This window comes from Enhydra lutris, unplaced genomic scaffold (genome assembly GCF_002288905.1).
Source record: "Enhydra lutris kenyoni isolate GAN:26980312 unplaced genomic scaffold, ASM228890v2 scaffoldscaffold27, whole genome shotgun sequence".
Lineage (NCBI taxonomy): Eukaryota > Metazoa > Chordata > Mammalia > Carnivora > Mustelidae > Enhydra > Enhydra lutris.
Genome location: NW_019154111.1, coordinates 1,785,114 through 1,801,861, shown reverse-complemented (window position 1 = coordinate 1,801,861; position 16,748 = coordinate 1,785,114).

Sequence of the window (16,748 nt, the reverse complement as noted above, 5' to 3'; positions counted from 1 at the left end):
ATTGAAGAAGGAATCATGGCCATGGTTAACAGAGAAAGATATTAACTGAAACCAAAATGAAAACTTGAGGACAAATTTGCAATTATGAAATGATAATTTTATATATGCTCATGCACATGCTATTTGTAATTTTGTATATTATGTAGAATTACAAAGAAATGAAAAAATGGAATAGAGTTATGATTGCACTGTTGTGAATACCAAAGCTAAAGGGATTGTGTATCTCTTTATCAGCAAGATCAGCTTCCCTGACTTCTCCACCAACCCAAAAATATGCATCAACTTCAGGTCCTTGAGGACTCAAGAAATTACACAGTCCTTTTCTCTTGACCCTTGCTCTCTCTCATAGCAATAACATCTTTATCACATTCTTCCTTCAGGCATTGTATAGTTTGATTTTTGTCATCAGCTCTGTGAGTAGCTGTTATTGGAATCTTCATTTCCCTGATGATGGTACAGAGGAAGCCTTTACTCTAGGACATATACCTAAAGTTAGTGGTGACTGGGTTTGAACCCCAAATTGCAGAGAATGGATGATCTTTGATTTATGTACTTTAGACTTTTATAACACATGACCTTGTGCATGTTCTATGCTGACATACCTAATTCACCTTTCATACTGTCAAATTCATATATCTGCCCATCTGTGATATTTTAAGTATCCTATAGAGCATCCCATGCCACCTAACAATTCAGTTTTATCTGTGCTGATATTAAGTTTTTAATAAAAAATAATAAAAAGTGAAAAAGGAAAACTGAAAAGTAATGATGCCTGTGTTTTTCTTTAAAATTATGTCTCATAAATGTAATTGAACAAAACAAAATTGGTTATCATTAGGCATAGTAAGAATAGGGCATCTTGGGGTGCCTGGGTGGCTCAGTGGGTTAAGCCTCTGCCTTCGGCTCAGGTCATGATCTCATGGTCCTGGGATCAAGCCCCACATCAGGCTCTCTGCTCAGCAGGAAGCCTGCTTCCCCCTCTCTCTTCCTGTTGCTCTGCCTACTTGTGATCTTTCTCTCTGTGTGTCAAATAAATAAATAAAATCTTAAAAAAAAAAAAGAATGCGGCATCTTTTACCCCAATCCATAGTTCACTGATCATAAGCTGGCTGATTGTATGTTCAAATACAAGAGAAAATAACAAAGTAAAATAATATTTTTGAAATCCTGAGGTGCATTATCTAAACCAGAATAGATCAGCGATCAGCTAGAAATAGTTTGAGAGCAGAGAGTATCTTTTTTAGGTGAATTTATCAATAGAAGTAGGAAGGGAAGAAGACATCACACTAAAAATGTGCTGAGATGAACACAGGAAAAACCAAAACCATGAGTTTTATTGGAGATATATACTGTGTGCGTATAGTTTCTTAAAACTGAAATCAAATGTGTATTAAGTCAAAAAAAGGTGGGGGGGGCTCTCCAAAAACCATGGTAAAGGGTAACCAGATGCATTTTTTCATTTAACAAAGAGTTATCAAACTGCAGCCATGTACCAAGTACTATTTTAGGTACCCAACATAGAGCACTGAACAAGACAAAGCAGCTTTTGAGAAGAATAGTCCACCTACTCCTTACCTTCCCAAGTGTTAGAAATCAGAAGCATAACTAAGGAGAAGTAGGAAAGTACATTTTCCCAAGTCCATGCAACAAAAGGGGAGTCTAGTAAAACTTATAAGAAGGAAATCTATGGACAGGATGGCTAGTGAGGCCATGATGACAAGAGGACATATGGTACAGAATGAAGGTAATATCAAGAGACATGCCCATAGGAAGGCTTCTCTATACTTGCCACCTCTCAACCAAAGACTGTAGGCCACCGTCAACTCCACCATGAGTACTGGAGATAACCACTAAGAACTCATTTATGGATGTCCTATTCCATTTCATCACAACAACAGAATGGGGTTTTATTTGTGGTCTTTTTTTTTTTTAATAAACTCTACACCCAACATGGGACCCAAACTCATGACCCTGAGATCAAGAGCATGCTCTATCCACTGTACTGGCCAGATGCCCCACAGAGTATGTTTTAAATCCTGGTATTTAACTTCTACTGAATTTAACATTTTCTCTTTCTCCAATTTTCCACAAATTCTTTCCTGTGGATATAGTTCTGTTATTCCAGGACTCCTTGAACTTTCTTAGCAAAATCAAAGAGAAATCTCCTGTTTTTCCATTACTAAGTTTTACATATATCCAAAAAACACATTATGGCTGCACCTAGATATCATATCCTATACACATACAGTGACATGGCTTTGAATTGCAGGTAATAATAAACTCACTGATTTTTCACTAGGAATCCTGCTTTGGAGCCTGCAATTGATAATCAGAATTCCCTGCCAGGTTTCCCATGTTCCTTGCCTTTTCCTCTTCATTCTCCATCCTCTATGCAAAACTCTTCTGCTTTCCCTTTGCTTTCTCTTCTTTGGGTCCCCTCATCATTCTTTTTGCTCTTTTAACTCCCCATCACCTGATATAGAATAGACATTCCTACCTTTGGGCTGCCTGGGTGGCTCAGTAGGTTAAGCTTCCAACTCTCGGTTTTGGCTCAGATCAGGATCTCAGGGTCATGAGATTGAGCCCCAGGTTGGACTCTCCAGCACAGAGTCTGCTTGAGAGTCTTCCCCTCCCTCTGCCCCACCCCCTGCTCATGTTCTTGCTCTCTCTCTAAAATAAATAAATAAATCTACTTTGAAAACAATGTGGAAATTCCTGGGTGTGGTACAAAAACAATGAATACTGTTATGCTGAAAATAAATTTAAAAAATGATTTACCAGCTTGCATTCCCACCAACAGTGTAGGAGGGTTCCCCTTTCTCCGCATCCTCGCCAGCATCTGTCATTTCCTGACTTGTTAATTTTAGCCATTCTGACTGGTGTGAGGTGATATCTCATTGTGGTTTTGATTTGTATTTCCCTGATGCTGAGTGATGTGGAGCACTTTTTCATGTGTCTGTTGGCCATCTGGATGTCTTCTTTGCAGAAATGTCTGTTCATGTCCTCTGCCCATTTCTTGATTGGATTATTTGTTCTTTGGGGGTTGAGTTTGCTAAGTTCTTTATAGATTTTAGACACTAGCCCTTTATCTGATATGTCATTTGCAAATATCTTCTCCCATTCTGTCAGTTGTCTTTTGGTTTTGTTAACTCTTTACTTTGCTGTGCAAAAGCTTTTGATCTTGATAAAATCCCAATAGTTCATTTTTGCCCTTCCTTCCCTTGCCTTTGGCGATGTTCCTAGGAAGATGTTGCTGCGGCTGAGGTCGAAGAGGTTGCTGCCTGTGTTCTCCTCAAGGATTTTGCAAGCTGGTGCCACCACTCTGGAAAACAGCATGGAGGTTCCTCAAAATGTTGAAAATAGAACTACCCTATGACCCAGCAATTGCACTGCTGGGTATTTACCCTAAAGATACAAACGTAGTGATCCGAAGGGGCACGTGCACCTGAATGTTTATAGCAGCAATGTCTACAATAGCCAAACTATGGAAAGAACCTAGATGTCCATCAACAGACGAATGGATAAAGAAGGTGTGGTATATATACACAATGGAATACTATGCAGCCATCAAAAGAAATGAAATCTTGCCATTTGCAACGACGTGGATGGAACTAGAGGGTATCATGCTTAGCGAAATAAGTCAATCGGAGAAAGACAACTATTATATGATCTCCCTGATATGAGGGAGAGGAGATGCAACATGGGGGGTTAAGGGGGTAGGAGAAGAGTAAATGAAACAAGATGGGATTGGGAGGGAGACAAACCATAAGTGACTCTTAATCTCATAAAACAAACTGAGGGTTGATGGGAGGAGGGGGGTTGGGAGAGGGGGGGTGGGGTTATGGACATTGGGGAGGGTATGTGCTATGGTGAGTGCTGTGAAGTATGTAAACCTGGCAATTCACAGACCTGTACCCCTGGGGATAAAAATGTATTATATGTTTATAAAAAATAAAATTAAAAAAAAAACAAAACAAAAAATGATTTTTAAAAAATTTGAAATAGAGCTACCCTATGACCCTGCAATTGCACTACTGGGTATTTACCCCAAAGATACAGATGTAGTGAAAAGAAGGGCCATATGGATCCCAACGTTCATAGCAGCAATGGCCATAATCACCAAACTGTAGAAAGAGCCAAGATGCTCTTCAAAAGACAAATGGATAGTCTCTCACAATCTGAAGGGTTTGAAGAGGTGGTGGGGTGAGAGGTTGGGGGAACCAGGTGGTGGGTATTAGAGAGGGCACGGACTGCATGGAGCACTGGGTGTGGTACAAAAACAATGAATACTGTTATGCTGAAAATAAAAAAAAAAAAAGACAAATGGATAAAGGAGATATGGTCCATACATACAATGGAATATTATGCAGCCATCAGAAAGGATGAATACCCAACTTTTGTATCAACATGGATGGGACTGGATGAGATTATGCTGAGTGAAATAAGTCAAGCAGAGAAAGTCAATTATCATATGGTTTCACTTACTTGTGGAACATAGGAATAACATGAAGGACATTAGGAGAAGGAAAGGAAAAATGAATTGGGGTAAATCGGAGGGAGAGACAAACCATGAGAGACTGTGGACTCTGAGAAACAAACTGAGAATTTTCGAGGGTGGGGGTGGGGGGATGAGTGATCCTGGTGGTGGGTATTAAGGAGGGCACATATTGTGTGGAACACTGGGTGTGGTGCATAAAGAATGAATCTTGAAACAATGAAAAAACTTTTACAAAAATTTTTAAAAATTTGTATATTATTTTCAGGAGTGTTATGAAACAAATAAATAAGTAAATCTTTAAAAAAAATAGATCTTCTCATCCAAAGGTCTGTCTTACAGATTATGTTCCCCATATATCTGTAAGACAAATATACCAAGCTTGGTGAATTTCTATTTTCATAACAAATTTACAAAGAAATTTTTTGGGAAAAAAATACAGCAGTACATCCATCTCAAAGATTGATCCTGAGATAGAATCCCATGAGTATATGTCTAAGCTCTTAAAGAAAGGATATGAAGGTAGAATTAAAAGGAGATATGACAGACATGCTTCTGTGAGATATCTGCCACTCTCTTTTTCTAAGTTTCTCATCCTTTTCCCCAGCCTATGGGGCATTTTTTTTGTGTGATGGAGCTGCAAATATTTGGTTAAGTTCATGTTAAATATGGTGACAGGCACAACCAACATCACTTTAATGTTCAAATGATGAAGTGCAACAAAAATGGGGAGGGGTTTTGAACCTCCAAATCATTTGTAAGCAGTTTTGTAACATATTTTACTTGTGTCTAGAAGTTGTGAATGAGCCATCTGAAACTAAAGAAATGACTGTAGAGAGATTGAAGTGACATGGAGAAATTGGGGGCAAGGGGACTGTTTTATGGAACTGGATTTAGAAAGTCATCACAAAGAACACGGGAAGAGCTGAGTGAAGTAGATTTGCTGTGCTAATCATCCTGCAAGAAAAACACCAGACAGACTGGGAGAAGACATGGAGAAAAACCACCAGAGAGATTCTGGTGTGTGGTGACTAAGGTAGGGTGCTTGGCAGACAGAACATAACTGCTCAGAGTGCCCAGAATCTGGTGAGACACTGCTCAAAAGTCTGAGGAAAAATCTGAGGACAGAGTCTATGGATAAATTTACAGCTCTGGCAGAAACACATATTTTCCTCATAGATTTGAGAGGAGGAGACAGTGAGGGAAAGAGAGTGAAAGCAATGGAGAGAAACTACATGAGCAGATAACGGGGCTTTTCCTGAGTATGAGAGTGAGATGTCCAAACTAGAAAAAAATAATGACCCCAATGCTGCTAAAGGAAGAATGAATGCAGGGAGTCCACCAGTGACTATCTACCTCTGCAAGCTTGTACTTAGTAAAGAGAGGACCTGTAATTTATCTCAACTGTATGTAAACTCTGCCTACATTTTCCTTATGCTGTTTTGCCTGTGAGCAGATTCTGAGTTTGTTGTACTTCCTGGGGGCTGGTAGATATTTGGATAAACTGTAGATAAGAGAAACAGAAAACTGCAGGACCTTGTTTTAGCAAAGAAAATCACCCTTCTGATGTCTTCCCCCTTTCTACTGTAGAGGCAATAGAAAACGTCCCAAAGCCAATGGGGTGAAAAATCTGCTGGAAGAGAATCTTATACTTGGGGTTGCTTGAGGATGGTTTGGTTAGACTCTGGCCTACTTGGAGGGGAATACTTGGTAGGTGGGTGAATGTCACTGTAATGTTACCTCAGGAATTTCAGAGAGCTGGGGATAGTGAAGATGAGACCAAGAATGGGTACAGTTTTTATGCTCTGATTCTCATGGTGATAATTCCTCTGCATTCTTGAGGACTTAGAACCTAAAGAAATAACTGGAAGCAATGATCTTCTCTGAGATGGAACACACTTTTCCACATTCCCTCCTTCTGAAATAATAGTCCTTCCCTAATGGCCACTCTTTTATCTCTGCATCTGTGTACACACACACACACACACACACACACACTCCTATTTTCTCTCTGGGACCCTGGATCTTTCACCTATAGTAGTTGGTTTGAGTCCAAGACTGAGACATCAGATATCCTTCCTCCGCTATTGTCTAGGTAACCTCAAGTACATGGCAGCATCACCAGCTCAAAACTGATCTGGGTTCCTTATTAGCCCTCAATCAAATTCACAAATCTCACAGTGCCAGAAGCTCTGTTACATCTGCCCCCTGACCAGCTCCTGATTCAATAACATCCCTCACCTGCGTTCCCACACACCAACAGAATCTCTCCTTTTATATAAGGAAATTAGTTACCCTCTTCATCGTGCATGACAGCTTCTCTCTTCTGGGATCCACTGCTCAGTCATTTGCTCTTTCAGTAATGTTGTACCCTATCCTCCTGCACCTCACATCCTACTGCACATAAAACAACTCACCAGTCTCTCTCCATTACCATAAAATCCTAACTGCTAATGTCATTTCATTTTGATCTTCCATTTAGCACTTAGGACTTAGATTCCACAAAAGTTAAACCCACTTTAGTATCTTACAGAGATTGGGAGGAAAGGAAAAAATGCAATTAGCAGGAAATTATAAATTGATGAGAATTAAAGGAGCTGGTATGCTGTTGTTCTTAGATATCCAGAAAATTAAATTGCCCTATAATGAAAATAAAGTTCTCATTAAAAATTTCATCCCAAGCAATCCACAGAACTTCCTAGGGAGGCAAGCTTCTGAAGTTTCTCACTGAGCTCTCAGTTATTGGCCCCTGGTACACTTTCTACAGGAGTGAAGCAACATTATCACCATATATTAAAGCCTTACAGTGAAATTGCTGTGCAGGAGCTCTGCTTTCCCAAAAAGGTGCTAAACACTTATCACAGCAAAATTATGTGTGTTTGACTGTATCTTCCTGGCAAATAATTGAACATTATGTAGGAAATACATTTAGAAATAAATGGAAAGTTCAGGAATTCAAGACAATAGCAGCTTTGGTTCAACAATAAAATCATGAGTTACAGGATAAGAAGACTATCATGTGAGCAAAATTCACAAATGTCTTATAAATAGAAAGGGCCTGTTGATTTAGTCCCTCCCTAACAAATCTACCATCCTCATGGAGGAGCTGAAATCAAAGATTATCTAGTAGTTACCTTTCCAGTCACCTATTTTCTCCTTCTACAGAGAAGCTACATATAAATAATTGTCTCCCAAATTCCTACCTACTCTCTCACCTCTTATAGTCCTTAGGCATTTTTTGTCACATTCACATCTAGTTCTTTTGCCCCAAACTTCTGAGCTCTGATAACACTCTTTTTCTCTGCCTCCTTTCTATTTGTCTAAAACCACACAAGTCAAGACCAAGGTGTCTTAAAATGGTGGTAGTTAATATGTTAAAAAAAAAAAAAAAAAAAGAAAATTTCTTTTTTTTTAATGTTTTAAAATTTTTATTGTGTTATGTTAGTCACCATACAATACATCATTAATTTTTGATGCAGTGTCCCAAGATTCATTATTTACATATAATACCCAGTGCTCCATGCAATACATGCCCTCCTGAATGCCCACCACCAGGCTCACCCATACCACCCCATCCCCCTTCCCTCTAAAACCCTCAGTTTGTTTCTTGGAGTCCTCAGTCTCTTATTGTTCATTTCCCCCTCTGATTTCCCCCCCTTCACTTTTCTTTTCCTTCTCTTAATGTCCTCCATGTTATTCCTTATGTTCCACAAGTAAGTGAAACCATATGATAATTGACTTTCTCTTCCTGACTTATTTCACTCAGCATAATCCAGTTTCTTTCAGAAATCATTTGTGCTTTTTCTGATTACTGGAAGATAGAAATAAGCATGACCTGTTATCCATCTGCCCAAAGAAAATGACAGTTACCATTTTGGGAAATCATAGGTTTTGATTCAAAATGGAAATGACAAAGAATCTGAGGATTCATCCTTTACCCCCTTGGACATGTGCAGAAGGTCCCTGAAGAAAAATTTCCCAGGAAATTTCCCATTTCTGTCTTCATTCTCTGTTTATTAATGAACTTTTTCCAAAAGATCAACTTTCAACATAGAAAATTTTTTCTAGATTCAATTTATTATTCTTCAGTTTTGTTTAATGACAAATGTTGTATTAAAAATAGCATATGCTTTCAGTTCAATTTTAGGTTTACTTAGTAGCTAGACAGTTTTGGAAACTTCACCTCATTCTTCTCTAGGGACGTGTGGTTTAAATTCAAAAAACAAATGAACATTTTTTAGCAAATGTTTTCTTTCATACAATTTGCACTGCCTGTTTATTATTCCTCATTCTTTGATAATGTATTTCACATTTCTTTGCCATTTTACCTAGACAGAGCAAAAACCATTTAAGGTTTGACTAGGCAAGCAACTCAGAAGACATTAGTGTAAAGAAGTAGAATTGAAATTCTACCATAGTCCCTATAGTTCACAGATTAAATCTCATCAACTCCCTCATCTTTCTGGCTACTGTCTCTAGATAAAAGTATGCATCTACAGGTGCCACACCCTCAAGCTTCAGTCTTCCTCATAAACCCTTGCTGTACTTCTGCTTCACAGGTGCCTGTTTAGAATAATAAATTGGGAGTTAAGGAAAGGTAGACGAGGACATGATTTGAATGGCCTAGCTAATCAGAAGCAGGACTAGAATGGTAAATTCTATGGACTAGAATCTATAGGCTGACTATCGACCTTTCTGAATACTTAATGACAACAAAGAAAGCAAATCACTAGAGTGGAGTTTAAGTAGAAGTAAATGGAGTTGAGATCAAGAGTGGCCAAGGTGTTTAATGGTTTCTCCACACAGACACAGAAGTTACCTGGAGTGATGACATAAGCTACAGTGAAAAAGATCATTCTCAGCTAGATGCCAAAGCCTTCAGTGAGTGAAGTGGTTTGTTCTGGAAAGCAACTGGTTACAGGGAGAAGGAATAGTAGAGCAGGATACAATCAAAGACATTAACCCCGAAGTAGTAAAGATAACTGAGGTCTAAAAGACTTAGTATAGACATCATCTTTTCCAAGAAGCCTGCCTGACTCTTCCTCCATCAATTGTTATTAAATAAATCCTGGAATGTTTCTATGGCACTCTGTGCAAATTTCTATGGTATCATATACCAAGTGGTATCTATTAGTTTACAAACTATGAGCTTCCCTGGTGCCTGGTGCATGGAGGGGCCAAATAAAAATTTGTTCAACTGAACTCTATTAGATTCTATTGCCTCCATTCAGTGTGATTTATTTTTATAATTTTCTCATCACCCTAAACTATGCCAAATGTTCAAACAAATCAGAATTAATAGTGATACTGGATTTAACATATCAGCTCCTTTTCACTGTACATGTTAAAAAGAATGCTTGAATGTTGAAGTCAGAGAGCCTTAAGTGAGTTCAAATTCTGACTTCACAGTTTATTTAAACTCTTTGAACCTCCACTCCTGTAAAACTGAAGATAATAAACACCTCACAAAAGATATTTTATAAATTAAAAGTAATATGCTCTGTAATATGCATACAATTGCTTAGCAAGGTGCATATTAGAATTCTCTCTCTCTCATACACACACACACACACACACACACACACACACACACACACCTTTCTCTCTCACATGCACAGATATGCACACACTCTTCTCTCTGACTTGAATTTGGACATGGTCATATGACTAGCTTTGACCAGTCACATATGAATGGTCATGAGTCAATTGTAATGGAAGCATTTGAGAGACTCCATGTTCTACTCTTCTACCACATTGACTAAGGAGGCATGTAACTGGATGGAGATGCACATGAAAGACACCTAAACTGTTGGCCACAGCCATGTAGAAGATAGCTAATCTGGGCTTAAAGAGGACCTTGCATAGGTGAGAAACTTTTGGTATGTTTATCCATTCATTTTTTTATGATGTTTGTTACTATAGCATCACTAACCTTGTATCTTCATATTTTGCATTCTCAGAAAGAAGATATATCCTCCTGGGCAAATAATTCTGTGTTACTGCTTCAGGATGGACACTAGAGGAGAGCTACCAGAAGAGTCTTCTGTTGGTGCCTACAGTGTCAACTGTACCTCTAAATATAATCTTATTTTTTTCAAAGCCCTCCAGAGATGCTAATGGAAATAAGGCAGTGTTATGGAATACTATTCTATTAATAAACTAGATTTAGTTTCCTTTTTCTATAAGCAAGAACAAGAACTGGTGCTAGCTCCCTGAACAAAACAAACAAACAAACCTGGAAAACACTGTCGAAGAACCAAATGGACATTTTAGAAATGTAGAATTTTAGAAATAAAAAATATACTTATCTCCAAATAAAATGCTATTTCTTTCTGTTCATTATTTTTAATTAATAATATTGCTTAAATAATTTAGTAATATTTATAGATACCTTTATTTCATTAAATTAATATTTTATTTAGTTAACTAATTTCTATTTATCAAACAAATAGTTTTTTAGGAATAAAAAAATTAAAGAAACCAAAATAAAAAGCTCAGCAGATGAGCTTGTTTGGCAGAATGGAGGAGACAGAAGAAAGAAGCAGCGAGCTGAAGATAGAACAATAAGGAAAACTGACAGAAAAATATAAACAGATATGAGACACAGCTAAAGCAGTGTTGAGAGGAAAATTTATAACACTAAAAACTAATACATTAGGTAAGAAGAAAAGTCTTAAATCAATAATCTAAGCTCCTACCTAAAGAATCCAGAAAAGAAAAAGGTAAAATAAATTCAAAGGAAATAATTAATCGAGTAGAAATTGTTAAAATTAAAAACAGAAAAGCAATAGAAAAAAAGGAATGAAATGAAGATCTGTTTTCTTTGAAAACACCAGTAAATTGGCAAATTTCTAACAATGTGAATGAGAGAAAAGAGAGACATGAATTACCAACATTAGGAATAAAAGAAGATATACCAATATACACACTATGTCAAAGGGTAATAAGGAAACAGGAGGAACATCTCTACACACATAAATTTGACAACTTATAACAGCCCTAAAAACACTTCCTCCAAAGACACAAACTAGCACAACTTACCCAAAAAGAAATAGGTAATTTGAATACCCCATTACTATTAAGAAAGGTGAAGTTATTTTAAAACTCTCTAAAATGGGGCATCTGGTTGGCTCAGTGGGTTAAGCCTCTTCCTTCAGCTCAGGTCATGATCTCAGGGACCTGAGATCGAGCCCTGCATTGAGCTTTCTGCTCAGCATGGAGCCTACTCCTCCTCTCTCTCTCTGTCCGCCTCTCTGCCTACTTGTGATCTCTCTCTGTCAAATAAATAAATAACCAAAACTTATCACAACCAGATAAAGACAGTGCAAAACAGAAAACTACAAACCAATGTCTTTGAATATACACACAGAAGTTCTTAAATAAAAAAAGCAGAATTTAGCAATATGCAAAAAGAATTATTACCATCACCAAGTGGGGATTATTGCAGCAATGCCGAGCTCATTCAATATTCAAAAATCAATCATTGTAATCTATCACATTAACAAGCGAAAGAAGATAAATCACATGATCATACTAATCAGTGCAGAAAAAGATTTTGACAAATTCAACATTCATTTATAATAAAAACTCTCAGAAAAAAATGGAAATCAAGGACAACTACTTCAACTTGATAAAGAGTACTTATTAAAAAAAAAATCCTACAAGGGCACCTGGATGGCTCAGTCAGTTAAGTGGCTGCCTTTGGCTCAGGTCATAATCTCAGGGTCCTGGGATCAAGCCCCACATCAGGCATTCTGCTCAGTGGAGAGCCCACTTCTCTCTCTCTCTCTGCTGTTCTCCCTGCTTGTGCTCCCTGTCTGTGTCAGATAAATAAATAAAATATGTTTTTTAAACATCCTACAGCTAGCATTACATTTACTGGTAGAAGATTGAATGCTTTGCCCCTAAGATTGGTAACAAGGTAAGCCTATCTGGTCTCATCACTTATTCAACATAGCACTAGGAGTTATAAACCAATACAAAAAAGGCAATAAAAGAAATGTATATTAGGAAAGAGCCAATGAAAAGTGTTCATGTATAATTTCTTTAAGAAGTAAAATGTATAGATATAAACCTAACAATGTATATGCAGTATTTGTATGCTGAAAACTACACAACATCAATAAAAAGAACCAAAAAGATCTAAACAAATAAAAAGACACACCATGTTCATGGATGAGAAGTCTCAATACAACAAAGATGTCAATTCTTTCTAAATTGATATATAGATTTAACACAACTCTTATCAGATTTCTAGCAACATTTTTTATAGATATCAACAAGATTATCCTAAAGCTTACCTAGTAAACCAAAGGAATTAGAATAGCTCAAACAATTTTGGAAAAGAAGAATAAAGTGAGAGAAATAGATCTACCCAATTTCAAGACTTATTGTGTAGTGTAATCAAGACTATGTGGTATTGGCATTGAAGTAGATACACAGATCAGTGAAAGAGAATAGAGAACCCAGAAACAGATCCACATAAATATGGCCACCTGATACTTTACAAAAATGCAAAGGTAATTTAATGCAAGAAAGATAACTTTTTCAACTCTCTAGTATTGGAGAAATTGGATAAGTCATAAACAAACAAAAATAATCTTGACCTAAGTCTCACAGCTTATACAAAAATTCACTCAAAATAGATCATAGACTTAAGTGTAAAACATAAAATGAAATGTATACCAAAAAAAGGCAGAGGAGAACATTTTTAAGAACTAGGACTAGGCAAAAATTGTCCTTAAACTCGACACTAAATCAAAATCTATAAAAAGAAAATTGATAAATTAGGTTTCATCCAAATGTAAAATCTTCATTTTGCAAGACTGTTAAAAGGGTCAAAAGTCAAGATATAGACAAGGAGAAAATATTTGCAAACTACATATCCAAAAAGACTATTATCTAGAATATGTAAAAAACTATCAAAACTCAACATTAAAAACACAAACAGTACTGTTAGAAAATGGGCAAAAGACATAAAAAGGCACTTAATCAAAGAGGATATACAAATGGAAAAAAAAAGCCACATGAAAAGATTTTCAACAAAAGTAGCTATTGGGAAAATAGAATCACAATGAGATATAATCTATCAAGGGTTTACCTATCAGAATGCCTAAAGCTAAAATAGTAACAACACCAGGGGCACCTGGATGGCTCAGTTGGTTAAGCATCTGACTCCTTCATTGTGGCTCAGGTCATGATCTCAGGATAGTGAGATTGAGCCCTGTGCTAAGCTCCACACTCAGCACAAAGTCTGCTGGGGATTTTCTCTTTTCCTCTGCTCCTCCTCCCTGTTTGCCCATGGTCTCTCCTTCTCCCTTTCTCTTTCTCTCCCTTGTGCCAAATGAATAAATAAATAAACAAACAAAAAAATAAAATCTTTTTAAAAAAATTGTAACAACACCAAGTGCTGGTGAGGATGTGGAGAAACTGCACTATTCATACATTGTTGGTGGGAAGGTAAAATGGTATAGCCATTGGAAAGCAGTTTAGCAGTTTCTTTAAAAACAAAACATGCAACTATAATGTGACTGAGCAGTTAACATTCCTAGGTATTTATCCTAGAGAAATGAAGACTTATGTTCACACAAAAGCCTGTACACATATGTTTTCAGTAATTTTATTTAAAATAGCTAAAAATGGAAACCCAGATGATGTCTGTCAGTGTAAATTATGAAACAAAGGTGATACATCAGTACTATGGAAAACTACTCAGCAATTAAAAAATAAATGATCTACTAATACACACAATCTTCATGAATCTCCAGAAAATTATGCTGAATGGAAAAAAAAAAAGCTTATTCCCAAAGGTGATATGCTACATAATTCCACTTTTACAACATTTTTGAAATGATAAAATTACAGAAATGGAGAAGACATTGGGGTTTTCCAGGGGTTTAAGGAGGGGGTGGAAGAGGATGAAAGTAGGTATGACTAAATGAAAGCAACATGAGGGATCCTTGTGGTGATAGAAATGTTCTGTATCTTAACTGTCTAAATCAATAATCAGGTTAAATTTTAATGTGAACATCAATTTGAACTTCCTATAATGCCCATGGAGTTCCAGATATAGTCATAAGAAACCCGTAATTGACTAGATAAATATGCAAAATGTAGTTCTATTTTGACTTTAAGTATCACGTATTTATATAACTGCTAATGGAAATGTTCTATATCTTAATTATGAATGTCAATATCCTGGTTGCAATTTTAAGATATTACCATTGGGGGAAACTAGGTTAAGGGTATATGGGATCTTCTGTACTATTTCTTACAAATTCGTGTAAACCTACTATTATCTCAAAATAAAAATTTTAAATGATAAAAATAAAAGCATCTTCACAAAAAAAATCATTATGTGTTTTCCAAGACAACATATAGAAAATAGATACTTAACAGATCAGAGTGATGGCTTGCTGGTAGGGAAGGTGAGAATGGGAGTGAAACAGGGAATCACCAAAATCTTAAAAGGCATAGAAGGAAGGAGCAAGATGGTGGAGGAATAGGAAATGGAGATATCATCAGGTCCCAGGAGTTCAGCTAGATAGTTATCAAACACCTGAACACCTACAAACTCAATAGGAGATAGAGAGAAAAAGAGCAGCAATTCTAGGAACAGAAAATCAACCACTTTCCAGAAGGTAGGACATGCAGAGAAGTGAATCTGAAGTGATCAGAAGATAGACCCGGGGGGGGGGGGGGAGGAGGGGGGGGGCCGGGCAAGTGAGAGAGCACTGGAGCACAAAATTGGAACTTCTAGAAGTCTGCTCCTCTGAGAGATGTTGCTCTACAGGCTCAATAGGGGGTGGAGCCCTCATGGGGACCCATGGGGTCACAGAAAGATGGGGGTGTCTGAGTGTAGCAGAGCTCCCAGGTATCAGAATAGGGAAGCTGGCTGCAGAGACAGTGATGAGGAGGGGGCTCTCAGCTTGGGATTACCTTAAGCCATGATCTAAGGCACAGCTGGGCCACTGTTCTTTGAGCAGGGACCCCACAAGCAGCAGATCCAGGGAGACCCCCTCCTTCCTCCTCTGGGAGGAGTGGCATGGGAGCACATTGCAGGATTCTTCTGGGTTTAGAGACTCCAAACAGGACCATGCACCAGAGATAGAAACACTAGGTCATAGGCCAGGTGAGCTTGGAGTATGGCCGGAGACCAGGGAAATGGAAGGGATGACTGCTTTTCTCAGAGGGCACATTGAGGAGCAGGGCCCTGAGCTCTTGGCTCCTGTGGGGCCCGAGATTGGGAGGCCACCATTTTCATCCTTGTCCTCCAAACGGTAGGGAAAGCGTTCAGGGAACAAAAGCTATCAAGACCAAAGCCAAGCAGATTACTGAGCTTCGTCCCTGGCAATGGAGGTGCAATTCCACCTCTGGCAAGGACATTTGAGAATCACTGCAACAGGCCCCTCCCCCAGAAGATCAGCAAGAACATCCAGCCAAGGCCAAGTTCACCAAACAATGAGAACTAAGGAACTCCGGAGCTAGGTGAAAGCAATACATAGAATTCAAGGTGTTGTTTTTTTTTTTTTTTCCCCATCATCTTTTAGTCTATCAAAGTTAATTTTTTTTTATTTTATTTTTTTCTTATTTGATTTTTTTTATTTTTCCCCTTTCCTATTTTAACATTTTTTAACCATTTTATCTTATCAATATCTTTTTAAAAAAACTTTTCTTAATTCTCATTGTTATACTCATATTTTATCTCTTTATTGTATTTGATCTTATTTCTTATATACATATAGGTTTGGGTTTTTTTTTTAATTTTGGGATACATTTTCTTCAAATAGATCAAAATATACTATACCCTAAATCTAGCACATAGCTTTGTTCTAGTCTCCACCTGATCACCCTCTTTCTTCTTTTTTTTTTCTTTTTTCAACCAACTTCTTATCAATTCCTTTTTTAGAATCTTTTTAAATTAACATCTATATAGTCATATTCCATCCCTTCACCATGTTTACCCTTATTTTTGTATATATATGTTTTCCTTTCTTTAAAAATTTTGGGAGGTAGTTTCTTCTAAAGACCAAAATACACCCAAAATCAAACGTGTGTGCTCTGTTATATTCACCAGTCTTATGTATGTATGTATGTATGCACACATGTATATGTATGTGTGTATATGTATACATACATGTATGTGTGCATATGTGTATATATACATATCTGTATATATACACAACACATATATATTATTTCTTCTTCTTCTTCTTCTTCTTCTTCTTCTTCTTCTTCTTCTTCTTCTTCTTCT